Source organism: Gouania willdenowi, chromosome 19, assembly GCF_900634775.1.
Source record: "Gouania willdenowi chromosome 19, fGouWil2.1, whole genome shotgun sequence".
NCBI classification, from domain to species: domain Eukaryota; kingdom Metazoa; phylum Chordata; class Actinopteri; order Blenniiformes; family Gobiesocidae; genus Gouania; species Gouania willdenowi.
In genome coordinates, this window is record NC_041062.1 from 12,055,786 (window position 1) to 12,079,180 (window position 23,395).

General features: G+C 39.3%; 1 protein-coding gene across 2 annotated transcripts in view; it reads right to left on the reverse strand.

Annotated features, from left to right (window-relative positions):
- raraa (retinoic acid receptor, alpha a) overlaps positions 1 to 23,395 on the reverse strand; it is a 181,907-nt gene that overhangs the window by 150,994 nt on the left and 7,518 nt on the right. The window contains exon 2 of one of the 2 annotated variants that reach the window (XM_028475406.1): positions 11,630 to 11,699. The exons of the other annotated variant lie outside the window; for it this stretch is intronic. The gene's annotated coding sequence lies outside the window, so the exon portion shown is untranslated. The remainder of the gene's footprint in view (positions 1 to 11,629; positions 11,700 to 23,395) is intronic. 2 annotated transcript variants of the gene reach the window in all.

A 23,395-nucleotide genomic window follows, 5' to 3' on the forward strand; every position in this document is an offset into this window, starting at 1 on the left:
GGTAATGTAAGAAAGAGCACAAAAAACAACATAATTAATGAAAACATAATGCATCATTACCATCCGAGTATTTCTTAGTGTTTAAAGCTGTATCCAGCTGTATCCAAATCAATGAATGAAATAATAAATAATAACTAGAAACAGTCATTTAAAGTAATTTTAGAGTTCTTTTGCATCTGGTTGGACTTGTTGAAAAACGATCCGCCTGCACACTAAAGAGATAAATGCATTCATTGATATTTGAAAAGGTGTGACTACAAAACTAAACCGACTTTTCTGGTTTTTCTGCTGACAATTAATACTCTGGGAAGTCCAAATCAAACACGCTGCATAAACAGAAGGCTTCCAGCAATAACAAGCCTCTCATCACTTTAGATGAATCTTCACTGATTGTATATGTTCAACCACAGCAGCACCTCTCACAATGAAGAACGACTGTTTACATTAAATCAGGATTACGCCATCATCATTGAGGCGAAATAGTGGCTCTTTGTGTATCTCCGCACTCTCTCTCGCTCATCTTAGTGCAAACTAAGTAACAAATAAATGGAAACGGCAAAAACACGGCATGATCGAGAAAATATGGATTAAACCGGATGCATGTAAAACAAAAAAGAGCACAAACCTCCGCTCAAGCGCCAAATATCCTCTCTGCCAGTTATAATACCATGAGCATTCACACTTTAAAGGCTTATGAATTGTGTATCCCATTAATAACATTAATAGTGCCAAAGTCTGTGACCTGAAAAAATCTGCGACCGCTGTGGCTTCTCGGCGGTAGAGAAGAAAAGTGCTACGTCAACTGCGTAAACCTCTTGGTAGCTATTAAGGAGCTATTTACTCCCCCTTAAACATGATAAGTGAAGTAAATGAAGACTGGAGAAGGATTACAAACGTGTTTAAAGGGGAGTAAATATCCACAGAGAAGCCGCAGGGGTTGAAATTATCGCAGATCACAGATTTTTTTCGGGTCACAGATTTTGACACAACAGCGGTCTTCCCCCGCTAACGGAGCCTCCGTCCTGCACTGCTGATGTTTTCCAGATCTGCTTAATACACAGACATGTTACCACTATAGCTAACGTTAGCATGTATATTAGCCGTAGTATCTGCCCACCAGCTGCAGTTTGAGCACAAACAAGGAAGGAGTGATAAACACTTGATGTTGTGCTGCTTTGCCGTGCAGAGGTACTAAGACCCTTGTTTGCTGTATTGCGCCGCCATCTTGGGCAAAAGTCAGGTACTGCGACTAGTCGTCGTGACCAGGGAACAGTGTGTGTGTGTGTGTGTGCAGAAGCGGTGACAGAGGAGAGAGAGAGAAAGATCTGATCACTTCTTTTCCTTCATCGCCGGCCGTATGTTTACAGCAATTATCAAAGACAGCTCCGTTTTTACGGTTTAAATGATCAACTTACGGAGCTACTAAAGGATGACTTAACTCAGAATGTAGGCTTATTCAAGAAGTTAACCGCTTTAATTTTGCCCCGATAAATTGAGGAAGTGTAGTACAGCCGTACAGCCCTTCGCTGGAGTCGTCTGCACTGTAGCGGGAGGGAGGGGCTGCTGCCGTGGCTCTACAGACAGTGAAGGATGGGAGAGTTGTTGCTTGAAGTCGCTTAAAAAGTTCAAATTTTTCAACTTTGAGCGTTGAGGTCGCGCTTGACCTAGTCGCTCAAATCACGCAAGTCACGTCACTTGAGGGGGGATAACTTGAGGTCGTGTCATTTACAACTGATTTGAATGTAATCTAATCGCTTCAGTCACTTCAGTCGCGTTCGGTGTGAACGCACCTTCAGGCATTTCTCGCAAGCGACAGATTCCTACTTACATAAAACTAGCTCTACTTTTCTTTAATAGTGAGTCAATGGTCTCTCTTCAACCAACAGGTCAACTACTGTTTTTTGTATTTTTGCGACAGTGCTGTGGCGCTTGTGGCCACTAGGGGCGCTTGACGTGAAAGTTACAAGTCTAGCGCCCCTAGTGGCCAAAAGTTACACAGTATTGCTTTAAGTACTTTTGACATAAATTTTGCTAAAAGGCAAACAAATGGATTGAATGCTAAATTCTCAAAAACAATGTTCAAGCCTGTATTATGCGCTCATACAGTGTGCAGAGGTCTGAGTTGAGCAGCAACACTGTTATTAGCCAATTTATCAGAGATGAAAATAATTTTAGAGAGGACTTGTTTACCTTGAACAGTAAGTGCATCCAATTAGGTCGTGTTAACACTCAAGTGTATAGCCATAAAGTATAAAAAGGGGTGTCAGTGCCTTCAATTATAAAGATTGGTAACAATAAAGGTCTGAGTGCATTAGCAGCAATAATACACTTGGTTGTCATTCAGTGAGGTATTTCTCAGTGTGTCTGTCAGCAGCACGGTACTCACCGCTGAAGGGCCTGCAGCTAAGTAAGTAAGTGACAGTATTCAGGTGTGGAGGAACTCAACCTGAGAACAAGGATTATTCTCTGCTATAATGAAGGCACACAGTCCAGTGCAACAGCCTTAACATGTCTGCCATGGCTGGATTTATTAAACACAAGTCCATCATCAGGCGCCTTTTGCTGCAGGAAAAGACCTACATCACCGCATACAATACATCAGCGACTACTGTCGTTAATTTCTTTGCCATTCATTCTTCCCCTCGCTCCCGGCTGTCCAAGTGCACACGTGGTTTGGTTTACCTACAGTCCAGTCCTATCTGTGTCTGCGCTGAGAGCAGAATGTGGGCTTTGTCTGTGACACCATTAATCAAGTGTCTTTTAACAAAAACAGAAAACCAGATGAGAGACAAAGGAAAGAGACGTGGGGGGTGGTTTGTGTTTAGGAAGAGTGGGGGAAAAAAATGGGAGAGGGGTTGAAAAAAGAACAGATAGATGATAGAGAGATAGAGGAAAGGGGGATGGGCTGCACATCTCTGATCCTTATTAATCGAATAGCAACAATGATAATTTATGTTTTTATGTGGCTTCACTGATTCATGACAAAGGAAATAGGGGAATCTCTTTTGTTTGTTTGTTTGTTTGTTTCCCTTTGAGACTGCACTTGCTAAGTGACTATCTTTGTGTCAGGTGTTAATGTCTTCATGCTGCAAGGTTTTAGACATGGAGCCCTGAGTCGTTCACGCTTTAATGGGAGCAAGGCCTTCACTTCATGGCGCAGCAGGGCTATTTTACTCAAGGTCTCCAGCTACATTAAGAAGGTGCAGAAATGGTGACACGAAGTAATGAATAAACACACTCACATAAAAGCACACCCTACTCCCACACACCTGCACAGAGTCACAGCTACACAAAACATAACAAACTGAATACACATGCTTTGCCGTATATAATTCTATACACGGCAGTGTAGTGGATGTCTAGCAGCCCTGAGAGACTCTTTGCAATGTGCCGATCAATAGGCATTGAGTGTGGACAAGAAGGCCTCCGGATCGATTGGGGGCCATTACAGAGATGTGCCTGCTGGGACAAGGCAGAAGGGCGGGGGTGAAGAGTATATATCATGTGCTCTTGATTCTGTCTTTGTAACCATTGGAGGTTTTACTCCACAAGAGCGCAAGGACATACTACACAGGAAGGGTGGATGAAGAAGAGTGTAATGTATTCAGGATAATACAGCGCGGTTCCCTTTGATTCATATGCCCTTACGTTCTTAAACACCACATGCAATGTACGACATCATCATTGGAATTTTGTTTGTATGTGGTCGAGAAGCGTGATGGAGAACGAGCCTAAAAACACGACTAATGTTAACGAATCTCTCTGTTTTTTTGGATGAATTTGAAAGAATAATCAGCACTAGTAAATGTATATATGGTGGACGCGCTTCTACTGAATGGGAGTCGGAGGCGGCGTGTTCAGCAAGAACATGCCGCCTTTTTCAACACAATAAATAATGTTCCCCACCACTTCACAGCCACTGGGTGAACTATGAACGTAACTGATCGCGACAATATCATCCATTGTATGAACACCACCAGCAACAGAGAAGCCCCTCCCCTCGACGCGCTAACTTCCCAACTTGTTTGGACGCGCGTCCCAAGCATCTTCAACGCTGGTGACAAGCGTCTGATTCAATGAGCATCCAACTACGGGTGTGAGCACGAAACGCGTTTGGTGTGAACGCAGCATAACAAGGTGGAGGTACCGCTGAAGCCTTTAGTGCTAAGGCGTGGCACTGTTGGCCTCACACTAGACCATATGCGTTAAATTCACTTGGGATAGAACAAAAATGTTGGCAACGTCCTAAATTTGAACAGCATTAAGTTAATGAAAATGTTTATTTATTAAGAAACTACCATCTGCAAACCTCTATGTATAACTTTCAACAAAGATATTAGCTCATTTAACATCATGTCCTATAATCCAATTTCCAAAGAATTTAGCCCTGCCTAAATTTGAATCTTTAAGTGCTTTTTTTTTTTATCAGTTTTTGTTGACATAAATGTCAGTAAATTTCATCTTTCGTTTCACTGGAGTATTTCTGAGGTTAAATAAAACTTTAAGGAAAAAATCTTAGTCAACTAAAATAACAGTTTCCCTCTGTTATAAAAAGTTGAGCCTTCCTCCGTGTTTTTTTCCCCCTTTGTATTTTCCCTGTTCATCAACAGAATAGCTTTATCCGTGAAACATCAGACCAACGGATTGATCCTATGTCTCTCTCCCCCTCCACCCCTCCGCTGTTTAGAAAGACAGACTGCTGCGCTCCTGCTTCAAAAGCATGCAGCACACAGTTGGAAAAAAAAAAAAAAAAAAAAAAAGACAGCATTGTTTCATCTGTAGAATGTCAGGCTGTGACATAATCCCTCAACTTCCCATTTTGCGTGTTTCTGAGACGTCTGGAGTAATTTTTCATAAAGTTTTTTCATGGTCTGCTGCGTTTGCATAAGTCATCTGCTGTGTGGGAAGGGAGGAGGTTGTTGTACGTCTAATGCAACTAAAGGAATTGAGTGCAACTCAAACTAACCAAAGTAGGCCAGAGGTTACACATTGAAATAGTGATGTAACATTGCTGTTGAAATCACTCAGCTACCTTAACACAACTGCCTTAGTATTTTTTAGCTTCGTAACCTATTTGAAAACGTGTGTACACCTCAATTATTGGGATTCGTGAGATTTAATATGAATAAAAGTTTCCACATCACCAAAACTCCTGGATCTTTTCTTTCGTACATGCATTACAAACACTGCTTACGTGTATTTTTTTTGTGTGTGTCACTTTTACAGCTGCTAAGCACATATTAGGTAAACACTGACAACATTTCAGTAGCTGAAACCAACCGTGTTTACACAGTGGAAGAGTCTTCTCTCCACCTACTACTCAGCCATCTTTTTTCCCCCTATTGTGGACCATTTCTACGAGCACCGCCCTAAAAAGTGTGTCGAAAATAATGTTGTTGGATGATGTTATGGAGGACACAGAACTATTAAAAGTCCAGCAATGTCTTAAACAGTGCCATGTTGGCTTCTGCAAGGACTCCCTATAAATGCCTTTCAGTGAGTGATCAAAAAGACTCCGCATGTGTACATCAACATGCACACGCATGGACACATGCTTAGTGAACTCAACGAGGAGACCACAGGCAGGCTATAAGAACTCATAGCCAGACCCGCCTGTTAGGCAGTGAGCTCTCTGTTTCAGCAATCTGGGTTCTCTTTGCTTGGACAGGGACCAGTACAGGCTGCACAATACACCACTGTGTTGAGCAGCGATGGAGGAGAAAGAAAAACAAAAAAAAAAGAGGGGGGGGGGGTGCGCAGGAAGAGAAAACTGTAGACAAGCATGATTTTGTGCACGCACAAAAGGAAGATTCTGACACAGCAAACACTAAAGGTGTTGATAGTGAAAACTGTCGCAACATATTCACATATTTAATTACCTTATTTTCACCCCCCACTGTGCTTTATCAATGCATCCATATAATTTAGAATAATAATCATCAGTTAATCCTAAAACTAAACACGAGACAAATACGTATATGTGTCTGTTTTTCCCATTTATTTGCAAGAAATCTGCTTCCTTTAATGTCCACAGGTGAAAGTAATGGATTACAAGTACTCGCGTTACTGTAATCATGTTGCTTTTATGGGTGCTTGTACATATTTGAGTATCTTTCAGTCATTTTTCTTTGTTTTAAAATGTTTTAAAATCAGTAAAGTCCTTTGTTACATTTCTACACCCAACGGTTACTGAGTAAATTATTATTTTTTTTGTTTTAAAATGACCAACGGACATTGTGATGTGAAACTACAAAAAAAATGAAATGACCAGACAACAATCAAATACATCACATTCACATTTTCTCAGTTTTAGAGTTCATAAATGTAGCTATACTTAGAGCCTCAGAATTGTTTTATTTTGAATTGAATTAATTTGTTGTTGAAAATAATTTTACATTTTGACAAACCTATTATTTTATACTGATGCCTTTGTGAAAAATAAACTAGGCTCCAATTGTGCAAGTTTCTACATACTACTACTACTACATACTTTTACTTGAGTACAATTACAATCTATTAACAGTACTTCTACTTGAGTAGGATATATCAGTATACTCTTTACACCTCTGTTAATATCACACAGTTGCAGCTTCGACAGAAAAAGTGTGTAAATTAGAGTCAATACAATTGTCTGCTACCCACCCATCATCATTTCAACACATTTCTTTCCCATCAGCACAAACTCGAGCTATGAGACCCCTGGCTGTAGTTTTCCTCCTACAGGTTGTCGATGAATGGTGTTGGATCCCTCAGAGAAGGTCAGAGCACCACACATCACTCCAAAACATTTTAGCGTAAAGCAAATATCTCCGCCTGTCCAGCTGTGATGACTGAAAAAGAAAAACAGGCTGAAGCTGCAGAACCAGCACCTGCTCCTTGAGGAGCTATTTCTCACAGCTTGTGGGTTCTGAGCTGAGCAAGCTGACCATGTGCTGGACCGCACTTCACTGTGGATGTATGGTAACTTGTGCCACACACCCTACTAGACCACCGCTGGGAATGTGTTTATGTTTCTCTGCAGCTAAGTTCCTGTCAGGAGGCACCCCAAAGAGGAACTGCAGTGCGTTCAGCTACGCCCTCTCCCTGGGATTTAGTGCTTACGACATCGGACGGTGCTTTGTAGCAACACTTAAATGCAGGGAGGTCTTTTAATCAATTTCAGGGCTTATCAAAAGACATATTATGCTTTTAGCACCTCGACTTATAAAACAATGTTCTAACAAAGGGCTACATTTACGAGTCCCAAACAGATCAACACTAAGTTTCTCAAAATGCAGAGCGTAAAACTCTACAAAGTGCTAATGTCAATAAACCCACACTTTATGACTGGCGCTGTGCTATAGTTTGGATTGTGAGTGTAGTAAAGTTTAGGTTCCAACACATAAAAACAGAGTAAACAGGATTTATAAACTAATGGGCATCATTTTACAACCTAGTTTAAGATCTTAGAAATGCAACTTTAGCTTAAATTGAGCCAAAAAAGTGAGCTTAGCTGTCAGTGGTTAAATGTTATTTCCCAAATCAGAAAAGCCCGCATTTAGCCCATATATAATCTATATATCATAAAAAGTTACATTTTTAAATGCACATCAACCAGCATGCATTGAATAGTGGGTTTTTTTAACAGTATTGCAATATGCATTTGAGTTGCATGAAGATAGAGGAAGGAAGGTTCATGTAAGGACACATAAAGGGGCGTTGATACCAGAATGGCGGGCCAGAGGAAGCCAAAAAAGCCAGGGGGAAAAAAAAGAGGGCAGGACTAAAGTTCTACACACAGATGGAAAGATCTAGGCTCTGATTTTGACGAATGTGATGAGGAAGTAATCATCTTTGCTCAGCTAGACGAACACCACTCACTCACTCCCCACCATGAGATCATTCCAGTGTTCCCAGTCTGTTCAGTATGACACTCTGTCTCCTACTTAGAAATGACGGCTCAGTGGATGACTGCCAACAAAGAAATGACACTTTCTGCTTTTGTTTGAATCAAATTAATAAATTGATTAGTTTAAAGCCCATGATGCCATAACATCCCACAATGATGGGAAACGTGACAACATTTAATAGACATAACAGATATGGTATCTAATAAATGGCAAACATTAACAAAAAAGATATACATAGTCATCAACATCCCTCTGCCAAATGGTTCTCATTATAACTCACAACATTTTCCTAAATGTCCTAAATCTAAGAACTTAGATGTATACAAACGAAAATATTATCGCATCAGAATATTAAATTACTATCTTAAATGGTTCTAGGAAAAAGCTGTCCCCATTGAAGATAACTGAACAGAGTCAAAAAATGGAACAAAAACTGAACCAAAAACTGTCCCACATTATCTCGGACGGACGGACGGACGGGACGGATGGATGCACGGACGGATGGAGCTCAAACCTACTGTTTACACCCCTTCCACACTTTGTGGCGGGGGATAATATCAGGAGAGGTGTAAAAGAGTATACTGATATATCCTAATCAAGTAGAAGTACTGTTATTTGATTGAAATTGCACTCAAGTAGAAGTATAAGTAAGTCATACATAAAATACTTAAGTACAAGTAAAAAGTAGCTCAATTAAGTAGTTATCAAAGTAAAAGCTTCTAGTTACTTTCACCACCCATGTTTATTGTTGGTAATAAACCTTGCCACGGATCCCTTGCGTACAGTAAACATCTCGTGATAATTTAAAAAGGAAAAGACTCAATCTTGCACAATTGGAATTTAGTTAATTTATTTTCCACAAAGGCATCTGTATAAAATAAAAGGTTTGTCAAAATGAACAAATCTTTTAATTCAATTTATGAACTTTAAAACTGAGAAAATAATCTCCATTCAGTGCTGTTTTGGTGCCGTGCATTACGTTTAATCTGGTTGGTCGGCTATGATGTGATGCATTGGATTGTCTGTTGACCATTTTCCAACAAAAAAAAAACAATAATTTACTCAATAACGGTTTGGTACAGAAATGTAACAAATGACTTTACTTCTTTTGAAATGTACTTAAATACAAGTCAAATTACTGATTTAGAAATATAAGTAAAAAAGTCAAAGTACCCATAAAAGCAACTCAATTACAGTAACGTGAGTACTTGGAATGTGATACTTTCACCTTTGCTAATCAGCTCCCACAGAGGAAGATCTGCATATTAGCGCCGTCCCTCATTTATCCAAGTGGAAAAAAAGCCAAAAACAAAAGTGAAGTGTTGATGGAAGGAGAAGCAGTGAGCATAGCCATAGCCACTGCTGCCGACCTACCGCACAGTGTGATTCATTAAAGGCATGTGTTCCACATCAACTGTTAGCGCTGCTGTTCCAAACACGACATATGAGAGAGTATCCAAAATATAGTGTGTATCTGTGCGCGTGTGTGTGTTTGTCTTTGAAGTTATGAACTCACAGACAGAGATCACACCAGAAAGTAAAATGACTGTATGAAGTAACTTCACATGACCTCCATGATGAAGTGTGACACTCCATTGTGACCAGAGAAAGATGTAAGTCAAAGAAAAGCCACAACAAACTCAAAACTGACCCACTTTGATACTCTTTTACTTTTTTGTCCTGACTGCCTTTTCAAGGTTCTCGCTCTCTGAGTTGAGATGACACAGTGCAAAGTCTCTCCAAGAAGACACATCAGGGACGAGAGGATGAGAAGAGACAAAGGAAATGAGAGGATCTCTTAGTTGTAACGCACACAAAGACACTGTGCCAGTTCGCGTTTTGTCCATCTGACCAGCAAGACGCCAAATGGGGCCCCGCTAGTAGAGGGCCCGCCACATCACTTGTCATCTTAACCAACACGCTGGAGTCAACTGTTTGTCTGCTAGTGCAAAAAAAACACACACTCTCCTTGGTGGATGCATTCAAAGTAAAGAGATTTTTAAAGGGAAGCTATTGTCAGGTTTAGGTGTTTGCATTCCACTCTGTTTACGTTCATTGACAGACTGACAGGTAGGCAGGTTGATGTCACAGTGAAGGAGATCACCTTCACCCCGAGGACAGAAAGAGACGCAATAAGACAATGAGAAGGGACAGGACGAGGGACGAACACCAGCTGGAACAAGGAGATGGAGATAGAATTCATGTTGGCTGGGCCGACTTAGAGCTTTCATTGGCTGATTGAGAAAAAAGATCACGGTGAAACAAACTAAGACTTACACAAACACTTGAGGACAATATATTACAAGAATATCACCCACCGTACTTACGTTTTAATTAGAGACGTTCGATATTGGCCCTTTTTTCCCCGATATTCAATATGCCGATGTTGTCCAATTACCAATATTAACCAATACCAACCAGGGTTGGGGTCAATTATAATTGTTATCTTAAAAGTCTGTTGCTGAGTTCAGATCATTTACTTTGTAACTGCAAGTGTAATTCCCATGAAAATTCGATAAAAATTGTCAATTATAATTTAACGCAAAACTGGAGAACCATGTTACAGTTCTATGTACAGTTCTACACATATGGAGTTAACAATTATCAAAACATGTTTCATATCCAGCTTTCCCACACTTCGCCATTTTAAAAACATTGAAATCTAGGGGTATACTGACACAAAAGAGGCTCAGATGCCCACACCATAAATATTAAAACCTATATTTTCATTTATTAGGAAACCTAACAAGGTAACCAATAGATAGGAAAGAAATTAGATGATAGATATTTGTTTTTAGTGTATTTTACAGCTGATTTAGGACCCGTTATCATAGGAGATGCAAGCGCAAGAGGAGGGTTAACTTTTATTAGGTCAGTAATTGTAATTACGGTAAATGCAATTGAACTTTAATAATTGAGAAAGTAACTGTAATTAACTTTCTCAGGATAAAAACTATTTGCAATTTGCAGTAATTGTAATTGGGAAAAATGCTGGTCACTGTAATCGTAATTGATTTGTAATTGAACATGGATAATTGAAAACGTAATTGTAACTGAATTATGTGATTGACCCCAACCCTGATACCAACACAGACCTCCACCCTACCAACCTAATCACATGACATACATCTCAATGGAAATAACAGGTTATGCCTACTTTTAATGAGACACCCCAGTAGTACTACACCCCAGTAGTAGTCGACCAATAAACATCAACTGTGCAAGAGCAGAAAACTGTACCGTAGTTATGAAAAATGTGCCATATTGGTTTTTAATATGTTGTCTCAAACAATACATATCAGTTTACCAATATCTGTGGAAAAACCAACAATGATACCATGAAAACCAATATCAATATCACACATCTCTAGTTTTAATGAATCTATATACACACCAAGCCATAATCTGTTTTCTTAAATTCAGCTTCCAGTAGGAACGTTTCTCTTTGTTTTTAACATGACAGGGCCAATCTCCTCGCTTCAAGCTCCATCCCTAATGTGACAAACCCAATATTGAACTTGATCTAGAACACGAGAACACGATATAATGAGGTATCTTTAGTAGTAAAGTGTCTGCAGCAGTTTTAAAGAGCAAAAAGGTCAACCAGCTGAAGGCGTGCTATAAAGTTGTTGATAAAGCAAAGGATACATTAGAATGTAGGACTAAGATAGCATTCATTACTCACACAGCTAAGTGTAAAAATTACTGACAGCCAACAGCAGCAACAAATTCGGGCTTACCCCAAAAACGTCAATCTTCCCGTCTTCGGCAAAGGAAATCTCCCTTTGAATCGATTGCAGCTCCTAAGCTCTGCCAAGAGAGAATAAAATAGAAAAAGAGCTGTTTGACACAAAAAGCTTTGAGGTCCTTATCCACATGTTGCAGAATCACCAACTCCTCATCATTTCTGGCACAAGAAGGCGTCGGTATACAAAAACTCATCCACCCGTTTAGCAGCTCGTGCACCCAATAGTCAAACCACCTCTTTTCCTTAACTTCTTGTTTTCTCACTTGCCATGTTTGTTGCCAGACATCATGTGAACGGTGAGGGAAAACAGTGCGTTTGTGGTGTCTGAATAACCTTGGGCCTAGGCGGGCACAGTACGCTTATGGCCACAACTCAATTACCAGCAATGTGAATCAGGTGGCAGTCTAGAAATCCCCACAGCCTGATGCTGAAGGAAGGACACAGGGGTGCCTTTATTACAGGGAAAGAGACAAATCTACAGTGGCACAGCTTTTCTTAAGAGCAGAGTGGCTGAGGCTAATGCTAAACAGATACATGGCTGCCACAGGCAACAATCTGTGGCTATTTGGAAATTATGATGTTTATGTTTATGTGTAATGCATGATTATCGGGGATGGGATAATTACTGAAAATATCTAACCTGAAAGAGTCACATGGTGCTGAGGATTGCTTCTAAATGGCACCTTTGTACTGCAGAAGGCTTGGAAAAATGTTTTGTGGGGATTATTTTGAACCAAAAACAACTGCAAGAAAATTACAGGACAGTGGTTTAAACATGTTAAAGGGCACTTTGTTGGATTTCGGGTATTCAACAGAAATGCTAAGTTGCGCAACCACAGTGGGTCAAATGTGAATAGAAAATTGGTTTGTGTCAGAAGCATTTAGAAGCAGTGTCTCCGCCTGATAGAGGAAATTAGAAATACTCTTGTTTTTTTAATCTTCACCGAGACAAACAAAACATTCTCACTTTTCTTAACTTCTCTAAGGCAGAGATGGACAACTTCTATCATAGCGGGGCCACAAAAATGTGTTTCTTTGATCCAAGGGCCACATTATCAACATTAATGTCACCATTGAGAATAATTACTAATCTGAGCATTAATACAGGAAAGAGCAAGAAGTTGGTGTGTGTTTTTGTTGTGGTTTGGTATAAATGTTGTGTCATTTAGTGCATTTTGTTGTTTTGTATTTTCAAAGCACTTTTTTGTAAGTTATTTCGCATATTTTGCACTTAAAAATACACAAGTCTTCATAATCTAACCAGCATATTATACATATTATACACTATCAGAGTCAATAATAATAGATAGATTTTTAAATTTGAAGATTCAGATTCTCTAATCAGCATATTATACATATTATACACTTCTAGAGTCAATAATAAAAGACGTTCTAAAGTAATGTCCTGCATCCACAAATCAATTTCTTTTTATATGAACCCTTAAAGAGTTTTTTGTATAATATCAACCAAAACATCAAATAATTTAATGTAAAGTTGTATGTATGTGGAAGAATTTTTTTTCAAACGTGAGGCTACCAAACAATCCTCCACTCATTACAGTCCAGAATGACTTCTTGTGCCACTTCCTGCTTTAAAGCACACCCTCACTTCCTTACTTTGTGGATCTGAATAGAGTGTTTTTATTGGCCCACGAGACCAAGAGCCTCACAATTCGTAGAGAGAGGCGGTAAGATGAAATGAGGACAGTGTGTGCATTTGTGGTTGTGTGGATGGGAAAAGACTACAATCACATATCTCTCTTAGCTGAAAGCAACTCAGTTCAACCTTTAACACACATACACACGCACACACAGGATGGGGCCTTCACATTTGGCCCCATGCCAGACAAGTTCATCTGCTTTTCAAATACAGCCCGATTCATCAAACAATTGCACCAATTGCTCAGGAACTTGGTGTCTCACCGACCTGAGAACATGAAATCATCTTGTTGCAGGTTCACCCAAACCTTATTGTACAATGAATCTAGCGAGCTTCATTGTTTATTGACATTCCTGCTGTTGCGTTAGACCAGAGATGGTCAACTTTTATTACAGTACTGGGCAATTATCAACATCCATATCAGCATTTAGAATAATAACTAATCTGAGCATTATTAGGGGAAAGAACAAAGGGTTTTTGTTCTCGTTTTGTGTATTTATTTCTAATTTGGTGTGCCTTTAGATTAATTGTGTGTATTTTTTCTATCATTTTGTTTAATTCTGTGTATTTTGTTGTTGTTTTGTGTGTTTTTATAATCAATTTGTGTGGTTTTGTTGCCAGTTTGTGTAATTTTGGCGTAATTTGTGTATTTTTGGCGTAATTTGTGTATTTTTGGCGTCATTTGTGTATTTTTGGAGTCCATATTTCTGTTTTTTTTCTTGTTGTTTTGCATGTTTTTGGAGTCATTTCTTCTTTTTTTTTTTTTAAGAATCATTTTGTAAATGTTACTGTGTAACTGTGCGTGTCTTGTTGTAAATGTGTGTATTTTTGCTGTTTTATATATTTGCGGTTACTTCGGAGGCTGCACAAAACTAGTCCGAGGGCCGCATGTGGCAAAATCTGAAGTCCAATCACTCATCACAGCCCTACGTCATCGCGCTACACAGACAGCGGTGCCTCTGTGCACACATTCAAGACAAATAAATGACATTCTGATGGTGGGCAGGATCAGACGCTTGTTATGGTCTGCCTACGCGGGAATGACAGCCCCGCTGCGAGAGTCACGAGTTCATATTCAAACTCGCACAATGTGTTATTTTAACTATGCCTCAACTGGTCATTTTCACTGAAGGCACAACGCTATGACAGAAATATAAACACATTTTTCCAAAGCTTCAGCTATCAGTAATAAAAAGCCCCATCAGTGATATTTTGATCACAAACCTTTCCTAACATAGAAGGACAGCACTTCTGATGGAAAGATGCCGTTTCTCACATGTTGAGTGCCAGCCAGGCCTCCAGACTGCCTTTGTCGTTTAATATCATCCAAAATAATAAAAAAAAATAAAAAACAATAAAGAGGGTCAGGCAAGGTCTCCTCTGTGGAATGGTAAATAACTAGAAGAGCACAAAGAGGTGGAGGTGGCACCCAAAGGAGAGGGACTGACGCAGAGAGAGGAAGTGAGAGTAAGAGAAGGGGGAGGCCTGAGCCAGACGAGAGTGCTGTGACAAATTATGATCATCGAGGGACAGGTGAATCAGTCAGGAAGAATCTCACACGCACTGAATGGAAAATATGTCGGTTCTATGATGTAGAGAGCAAAAACATACATGTAAAGAAAGGGCATCAATCATCGAACCACAAGGCAAAGGGGATTACAGCTGATATAATACATAGTGGAAGTACAAACATCCAACTTTTCAGTTATAATAGTTATTTATGTTTTGCAGGTGAGACGGAGAGAGAGAAAGTAGTGTGTTTTCATTGCGGAGCTTTGCTAAAACTGAACATAGGTAGAGATATAAAAGAAAAGAACCTTGGATTAACTCCAAGGCTTTGATTGAGGCAGTGTTAATCCTTCATTAGTGTTGAATGACCCCTTAATATAAAAACATCTTTGTTGCCATTATTCATCTTGCGTTAAATGTGAGCCTGTTAATTCCAATTTAGGATGTCAACGATAGGAGCTCTACAAAGGCTTGAGAAAGCACAGTGTCCCTCCGGATTGTTCTTTCATATGCTAATGAGGGAAAGTGTTTTGGGTTTACTGGGCTGGTTGGAAATGATTTAGGGTGACACTGGTGCTCTCGGCCTTTATTTTTGGGCTGGCCAAAGGGGCTCATATATCACTGTGATCATTAATCAATTAGCGTCTCCTAGCCATCTGTCGGACACGTCAGCGCACAAAACATTCTTGCCCTTGGGCAGTTGCTAGATGTTGATCATCAGTAGCACTGCAATTACATTTCCAACCCCTCGACACCTACTCCCCACCCCTTTATGATAATAGTCTAATGGATTACATAATTACAAGCAAACAGTGCCCTTCACGTTAAGGGTCCTACTCACAGAAATACATCTCTGAGTTTTAGCCAAACCGTATGTGGTCGCCTATACCTGATCTTTTCTGTTTTGCCAAGTCCTCACCTTGAGATATAACAACAAGATCAAGCCTGAGCTGAGCTATAGAAGTATTGTCATCAGGAAGCTCCATACATACAGTATAAACACACTGGCCATGTTTACATGGGAGCTTTAATTCCTCTTTAAAGCAGAATAAAAGTTAATTCCTCTTTACACTGACCATGTAAACACTTAATTCCTAATGCTAATTTAATTCCGAATTAAACTTAAATCCAAATTGAGTGGCTGGTTTATTACGATTTTAGTTCCGAATTAGATAATTCCTCTTTCTTGTAAACATTTGACTTGCGTCCTCGTACTGCATGTACAGGCTGTAATATCACCAAGTTTATTATCTTATCAGTTGTTAGAGATACTATCTTTACCAGGAAGAAACTATTTATTCCTGGTGATTGTTTTCCAGAGCTTTACTGGGATTATTTACCGGTCATTAGCTCCTATCTTTCTTCCTTGAATAAAGCTGAATAAACCGGTTTTCCATGGAAACCTGTATTCGGGATTTACTATTTCCATGTAAACATGAAGCAGAACACTTTAATTCTGAATGATTTAATTTGGAATAACTAATTCCGAATGAAAATGAAAAAACATGTGACCGTGGCCTATGAGTGGATGCAGCCACTATGGTTTCTGGAATGGTTACCTCATCCTTAATTCCCTAAAGTATGGCACACATAAGGATTTTCTAGATCAGAGGAGATATTTTATTTGTTACAGACCCCACACATGAAGATAAAAAGTCAGTCAGAGAACAGTTTTGATCTTACTTTGTGATAATCTAACCACAGGACACCACACACATAACCTTTATGTATCACCACCAGTCTTCAAAGAAGATCCAACAACGTGATCTAATGCTGCATTCCAAGCTACTCAGAACTTGAGACTTTCCAACCTCCTGCTTGAAAAAGTGCCTTGGAATGCCACCTGAAGTTAGAACTCCTACACTGGTAAAATCTAATAATATACCAGTCAGCCATGTTTGAGATATTTCAATGTGCTGCAGCTTAACTTGCTTGAACTCAGAGATCAACTTGGAAATGCCAAATTCCGAGTTACCTGGAACGCAGAAATATGTGTTTCTCAGTCAGCTCGCTTCTTGATTGGCTGCATTCTGTTCCACATCACAAAACACAGGGTAATGAGTTGGGAGTCGTCAGCTTTCCCCACATGAGTCAAAAATACTGAACAAGTTTAATATTTACGATTGTCGCCCTGATCCATTTCATAGCCGATTATTGTAACAAATTCACTCTTAACACCTTTCAGACGACAGGATAATCTTATGGCATAATCTGACATAAAGTACCCTGGCGTTCGGGGAAAAAAAGAACAAAAAACATCGTACCAACAGATTATCTCTATGTGTGCCCATCTTAACGCAATTCATCTGACACTAAGCCAATTTTAAACATGCTTTTGCCTCCAATGTAGAAACCAGAAAAAAAGAGCAGGGAGATATTGGCACTTGCCAGAATCAAAATTTAGAAGCACTGAATGCCAACCATCAGGGACTCCTTCACTGTTTAAAAGCTTTCATCCCAGCTGGATTTAAATTGTAGTAGCATACTGTTGGAGTGGAAAGCTTTGAACATCCCAGGTCTTTATGGCCCAAGAAAAAAGTGATTTGAGTAACTTAAAGCCGACTTGAATGGACAAACTAAAAGATGGAGTATTCAAGACAAATGAATTTAATCGAGCACCAATCTTCTTCCACACTAATGATGTTATGGGAAACTAGAGGCATGATGGTGATTTTGTAATGCGTGGCTTGTTCTAGCGGTCGATCAACTTGACGAGTTCCTTTAGAGATTGCATGTATGGATGTAAATGTTTTTGCCAGAATTCTAAAACCTAACCCATTTTCTTGGCATATCGTCGCTGACAGCAGACACTTCCCTCCTCTCTTCCATTCAATGCTTTAAAAAGCTTTCACATTTTTCCACCCTATTATTTTCCCACTAATTCCTAAGCCACTGAGAGGATAAATAGCAGGAAAATTAGAGTCTAATACTCCCAACTCTCAGTAAGGAGACTTATAGAGAGGAGATTTGTCAAATGTCATGTGCATTTATTCAATATATTCTTTCTTCTTGCAGCTTAGCCGTATAAGACGACCCAATCAGTTTCGAGGAGGGGGTGCTCTCAAAGCACTGGCATCATGCTCATTGTAAGACTTTCATTTGAAGGGGTTTCCCCTTGAAAATGGCATTTGTCATCCACCTCGAGACTCATTACCAAAGAGCTGTTGGGCTCCTTGTGTGTGTGTGGTTAACACACAGTATGGTAGATAAAACTAGCTCAGTCCAGAGCGAATCCCATTCCCAATCAGGCCGAATTTCAGAAGAAAAGACAGTAATGCATATGCATAAAGTCTTTATCCTTAGTAACTCTTTGTCCTTAGCTTTTTTACTTTAAAAGTCCTTGTAGAGAAGCCAGAAGAAGAAAAATGACACGGTAGCCGCCATTCTACCGTATTGACGTCCTCTACATAAGTTCAATGTTCTCCAAGACTCGTTCCACGTTCTCTTCAACTCACTCGTGTCGCACAGCGCGACCTCAGTCGTGTCTCGTATGTGAACAGTACTGCTGACTGCCGGCTGTGGCTGCTCCGATGTGCAACGAGACAAGTCAGAAGTATCAAACACATTCTATGTTATATACATGAATAGTACAGGTGATCAACAAAAAAACCTAGCAAATTACAATGTCCAAAAAAGGCTGCTACTGGATGCCCCGTGTTCATGACAAAGACAAATATGTGAATCCCTAAGAGAAACAACATGTCATGCTGGCACACAATAGTGACAGTGAAACATTACATCATTTGACAATTTAATGAGCAGAGCCTGGATCAAATCAAAAGTTATAGTACCTGCCAATGGCAATGACAAAGCTTGTATTTCATGCTTAATGAGAGAGGTTGAATTCATTTGAAGGTGTTGTGGTTGGAGTTTTTAAGGACCATCAAGTCTTTCAAATCTAGATGACAGCCATGCCAATATGCAAAGTCAGAGCTGTGACAATCAAACAACCTAAGCCACAAGGAAAAATAGATTAATCACATATGCAACGCCCCCAAAGTTCCTCTGAAGGAGCACGACTTGGCAGCGTACGCATGGACAAGACACACCGGGTGTCTGAGTCCTGTGGTTAACCACGAAGGAAAACATGCTTTTGTTCAGAAAGACAATTAGGAAATAATCACAAAGCAAATATCCATTGAGTACAAATGACATGCAGTTTTGCTAACAAAAGAAGTAGAGCGTTCTGGTTGGCCTCATATCCACTACATGGGCAGAAATGTAAGATAATTTAACAAATAAATGATATTAATGGTTGATAAGATATAGGAGACCAACATGACCAAGTAATAATGCTGCAATCATTGTACTTGATGTACCAAGCCCTGCATGAAATGAATGTTGAACTGGACAGAAATGCAAATAGTTAAAGTTTTATTTGTTCACCTGTTGCAGGTGATTCCCTTTGTGCTAGTCTCATCTTTACAACTCAGAACATTTACATTACCGTATTTACGAACATCTCACTTGGAGCACAGTTTATTTAGTGGATTAGTTATTTGTACTTTGTGACTCATTTGTGACACAAAATTCCCCATTTGATCCCTTAAAGTCATAAGTGTGTGTGTGTGTGTGTGTATGTGTGAATTACAGGTTAATACAAAATGGAAAAAATACACTAAAGGACAACAAAAATACATCAAGGAACAACTAAAATAAATCAAAGGACAACAAAAATACATCAAAAGAAAATTAAAATACAGCAAAGCACAACAAAAATACATCAAAGGAAAATTTAAATACATCAAAGGACAACTAAAATACAGCAAAGGAAAATTTAAATACAGCAAAGGACAAAAAAAATACATCAAAGGACAACAAAATACAGCAAAGGAAAATTAAAATACATCAAAGGAAAATTAAAATACATCAAAGGACAACTAAAATACAGCAAAGGAAAATTAAAATACATCAAAGGACAACTAAAATAAATAGGAATTTCACCACAAGCACAAAATTATAAAAGAAATACATAAAATGACTTATACCAAACAAAACAACAACAAAAACCCTTTGTTCTTTCCTGTATTAATTCTCAGTTCAGGTCATTATTCTAAATGCCGACATGAATGTTGAGAATGTGGCCCTTGGATCAGACAATCACATTTTTGTGGGGCCCTGCTATATTAGAAGTTGCCCATCTTTGGTTTATACTATAAAACTCTGATCGTTAGATTGACCAGTTTGATAAGTTAGGTTAAGAAAATATTGTGGTAATTTCATTGAACCTAACATTTTCAGGCACGTGTTTGATTCATTCGTTTTGTGACTTACTGCTTACTGAAAAACAAATACAATATATTTCCAATCATCTTGAGTTAGAAAAATAAATCAAACTTCATTTATATGCAGCAAGGGATTACCAAAGATTCCTGAACAGAATCATGATATGGCAGCAAACGCAGCCAGTGTGAATTGGCTGTGGAGTTGAGTAGAGAGACTAAAACAACGAGGTGAGGTTGATGCTTACAAATGAGAGGTTCTGCGGAAAATCACCCAGGAACAGAGCAGAGCTGTGCATCAAAGCCTCCTGGAACACAGTCAACACATCTCACACAAGCACGGCCTGGAAACAACACGCTTGGGGTTTCCACCTTCATTTAGACGAAAATGGACCTCCTCAAGAGGAAATAAAGCCATTTTTAACTCCCCCTCTCACTTTGACTCTGCCTCCCATAATATGCCCAGTCAATGGACTGTGGGTCTATTCAACTGCAGGCAGCCCACAGCACAGCCATAAATAATGTTGGGCAGCCCACATGAAACCCTAATCACCATTGTGCTGTCACCCAACAGAGAAGATTGCTTGTTTAATTTACTGCGCTGCATCTGTCTCAGTTCTGCCCAATTTAGTTTCCCAGTTTCAATGGGCAACCACTCCACATATTTATCAATACGCTTTTCAGCCATTGCCATGAATCAATAACAATGCAGCCCGAATGTATCCAAGAGTGTGCGTTTTTTTGTGTGTCTGCGTGTGCATGTTTTCAGGAGCGATTACGTGTATATGCGCTACAAAGGGAAGACATGAGAGCTGCTGCTTGTGAAACAACAAAAGCCTAGCACAGGAGAAGCCATCAACACTCAATAACCAGAGCTCATTATTGGCTATATACAACCGTCCTCATTGCATTACAATTCCATTAGCATGCACACATTTGCATACCCGAGTCCCCTCCTCGCAGAGACTGTTGATCATAAATGGCAGCCACACACTCCCTGATGCATCATATAACAGAGTTATTACTGCGACACAAAATGCTAAATAAATGGAAACTGTGTTGACATGAAATAAAAGGGAAAACAATCAAACTCTCCGACATTATTGATCATCTGTCTCCTACTCAATATAGGAGATAACGTTGAAAAACAGTTTGTGTTTGTATCTGCAATGTGAATATGAACACTGGCAGTGTAAATGACAAAGATGTACCTTTAAAAATCAAACAAACATTGACACATTTTTAGTTTATGTTGCTTTTATTTGGAGAAGATGAGGAATATTGTTGGCAATCTTCCTTAGTTGAAATCATCTTATTGACCGTTTTATCCACTATGGGGGTCTGACGGTAACTATCCCAGCTCACATCATGTGCAAGTTTAAAACTCCTGTACTTGGTGAGATTCAAACCCACAATCTTCTTGTTGTGCTACACAATACCCAGAGGTGTAAAGAATACTCATATATCCTACTCAAGTAGGAGTACTGTTACATGATTGAAATTATACTCAATTACAAGCACAAGTCATACATAAAATAGTCAAGTACAAGTAAAAAGTAGCATAATTAAATAGTACTCAAAGTAAAGTTACTAGTTACTTTCACCATCCATGTTTATTACTGTTGGTAATAAATCTTGCCACGGTTCCCTTGTATACAGTAAATATCTCATGTACAAACTTAAAAATAAAGAGACCAAATGTTGCACAATTGAAAGTTCTTTTAGTTTCCACAAAGGCTTCGGTATAAAATAAAAGCTTTGTCAAAATGTATAATTATTTTCAAAATAAAATAACACAAATTAATTCAATTCAAAATAGAAAAAAATTCTCAGGCTACTTAAGTACAAGTGAAATTAGTAATTTAGAAGTATATTCAAAAAAGTACAAGTACCATTAAAGGCAACTTAATTGCAGTAAGGTGAGTAGGGATGTCCCAATACAACTTTTTAATTTCCGATACGATAGCGATATTAATCCGATACGATATCAGCATGAATCATACATACAAAAAAATTATAATTACTAGAGGTGCCCCAATCCGATATTGATATCGGATATCAGCCAGAAAACGAATATCGGATTTTATCGGCCTGCATCTAAAATCACCAATATAAGTGCTCCCATAAAGTTTTCCCCTCCAGCCCTTCTATTTATAGGTGTCTGTGGTTCACACTATAATTATTAATTATGTATTATTTTGTAGTGTGGAATGTTCGAAATGGCTTGATCAAGTGATGTCACTCAAACAGAGAACAATAGTCAGCAACAGTAGGGATGAGAACCACTGACCCATTTATTATTAACCAATTGGTTACATACATTTTAACCTTCAACATAATATCTACAGTATTCTACAATTGAAGATATCTGATATTCGTTTTCAGGCTGATATCGGACCGATGTCGATATCGTATCGGGACACCCCTAAACGTGAGTACTTGTAATCCGTTACTTTCACCCCACCATGCTGCCAATCCTTTTTGCTGTGTGCTCCTGACTTGAGTTTCACCTCTACCATGAAAGCAAATCCAGTTACCACACAGCCCTGTGCTGCAAAGTCTCAGCCCAAAAGTGATTTTGTGTGAAAGCTCCTCCTTCCGTCTGCCTGCACTGTGATGACAGCCCATGCAGCAGCTCAGTATAACCTCACACACTGCAGAGGGATGATGATGATGACGATGATGATGATGTGAGGTGCTAGCATCCTGCGCTTGCAGCAGCTACAGAGGCACCGGCTTTGTCCTGGACCACTATGGTTCTACAGTGGGGTTCTCTGCTGTACATTGATGAATGTGGTCGAGCAACATGAGCTAATGTGCATGAAGCAGCTGCATGAGCAGCAGCAGCTGGCTGATACACCGTCAACTGCCTCATATACGCCCACACAGGAGGCACGATTACCGAGACGTGTTCCACTGAACGCTAGATAACATTCTTTAGTTTGTGTTTGGTTTGAAATACAGACTGTTCCTGCACAGCAAACTGTGTGCTGTATGATATCAGACCTGCAGCTGTCACGTGTCTTACTTCAGATGATGACATTAGTTTGATCCAATGCAGACAAATGAAATATTTTTGCTTGAATTCGGGAAAATAACCATTCCACCCATTCTTACCAGTGCAGGCATTACAGGAAAGATGATTAGTAGGAAGCCAAAATTCTCAATTTTAATCCAATTATTGAAAGTCTGGGTTCGATTACAAACCAGCTTTCAATTATCGATGATTACCGATCCAAATTTCAATTATTGATCTTCCATTTAACATCAGTCAGCTGCTGAATACACCTCACAGCACCTTCAGTAGTGGTTCTCAAACTGTTTTGAGTACCCCTTTTTCTTATTACTAAATCCAAGTATCCCCTTT